Raw genomic sequence first — 2,280 nt, 5'->3', positions numbered from 1 at the left:
TCAGTTAGACACACTAATGCAGACCTGGTTCGCTAAGACCACTGCTCTGATACCAACTGAAATGCCCCGTTCATATACATTATAAACGATTCACAATAGTTGATTACATCGCGAGGTATTTGACCTCTATATGATACATTTTACAAACATTGCATTCGTTTTTAAAAGACAAACTTTCTTTACATCAAAAGTTGAGAGTATGCATACCATTTCATAATACATCCAACTATAATTGACTTAATAATAATCTTGATGAACTCAACGACTCGAATGCAACATCTTTCGAAATATGCCATGAATGACTCCAAGTAATATCCTTAAAATGAGCTAATGCACATCGGAAGATTTCTTTAATACCTGAGAATAAACATGCTTTAAAGTGTCAATCAAAAGGTTGGTGAGTTCATTAGTTTATCGTAATCAATCATTTCCATAATTTTAATAGACCACAAGATTTCATTTATTCAATAATCATACACTCGCAAGTGTTTAAAATTCATTCATATAGATTGAACACCTGGTAACCGACATTAACAAAATGCATCTAGAATATCCCCAAACATATAAACATCAAAGTACTAAAGCAGTTCAAATTCTCTGACTGGGGCGTGTCAAAGCCCATAGATCTATCTTTAGGATTCACGTCAATTGGTGGCAATTATAATAAACACCAATTCTTAGGCTACCAAGTTCAACAAGGGCGATATCCGGTATAACGATTCAACCATAGAATGTAGTTTTGATTACTTGTGTCTATTTCATTAAACATTTATAAAGGTGCATGTATTCTCAGTCCCAAAAATGTATATTGCAAATGCATTTAAAAAGGGAGCAAATGAAACTCACTATACTGTATTTCGTAGAAAAAATACATATGACGTCATTGAACAAGTGCAAGGTTGACCTCGGATTCACGAACCTATATTAAGTATATATATATTTATATATTGGTCAATATCTGTCTAACAAATTCAGGTCAAGTCGTAGTGTATCACAATCCTAATGCTCGAGATTATCATGCAAAAGTCATCAAAAATCAATTTGACCCAAAATGACTTTCAAAAATTCATACGTGTTTATTATATAGCTTAAATATAGTTGTTATATATATTTAAATATATTTATCAAATTTTATTAGAGTAAATAATAATACAAGTCATTTATTAATAAATAAAAATTTATATTAAAATTTATATATAAAAATATACTTTTATATATTTTAAGTAATAAAATTTATACAGTGCACTCAATATTATAAAAACATGGTGGTATGTATTATTAATGTAATTATATTATGTGTGGTAAAAATATCTTTGTATCACATATTTGTTTGATAAAATAATATTGATAATAATAATAATAATAAGTAACAGTTGTATTATTTTGTAATAATAATAATAATAATAATAATAATAATTATTATTATTATTCTACTAATAATAATAACAATATTTATATTTACAATTGTTGATATTAATTATGATAAAATGATAATTCTAATCATGATAATTATAACGATACTTTTTAATATTAAAAATGATAGTTTTAATAAAAATGATACTTTTAATAATAATATTGATAATTTTAATAAAAATGATAGTTTTAATAAAAATGATACTTTTAATAATAATAATAATGATAAAAATAATGAAAAAGGATATTTTTCTCTTAAATCAATATCATACAATATTTTAATTTCATCATGATACTTATACTTGTTATTTCCTAATCGATTTGTTTAATAGCTTTTAGTCCTCTTTTAAATCGCATTCATAATATTGATAATAATATTAGTCATAATAATTAGATGATACTAAAATTAGTTTTAATTGATAATAATACTAGTAATAATAAATATTAATGATAATACTAATGATAATATTAATATTATCAATAATATTAACAATAACTTTTATTGATAATAACGATAGTAATAACAATAACAATTTTTAATGATAATATTTATACTACTAATGATAATGATAATAATAATAATAATTATTATTTAGATAATAATAATAACGACGATAATAACGACGATAGTAATAATAATAATTATTTTAACAATAATACTTAAAATTATAGATAATTCAATTGACTACATCTTTTAATCCGTTCATCGAAACTATTCGATATCTAAATGAAAAGTTATTGATTTTACACCAGCTTTCTAACGACATGCATATCATATACCTTATCTCAGTAGTATGTGTATTAAACTCATGATCTATCATAAACTATTTAACGACGAAATTAAACATACAAGCATGCATAATTATA

The sequence above is a fragment of the Rutidosis leptorrhynchoides genome, chromosome 4 (assembly GCF_046630445.1).
Source record: "Rutidosis leptorrhynchoides isolate AG116_Rl617_1_P2 chromosome 4, CSIRO_AGI_Rlap_v1, whole genome shotgun sequence".
Lineage (NCBI taxonomy): Eukaryota > Viridiplantae > Streptophyta > Magnoliopsida > Asterales > Asteraceae > Rutidosis > Rutidosis leptorrhynchoides.
This window is presented reverse-complemented; position numbering follows the sequence as displayed.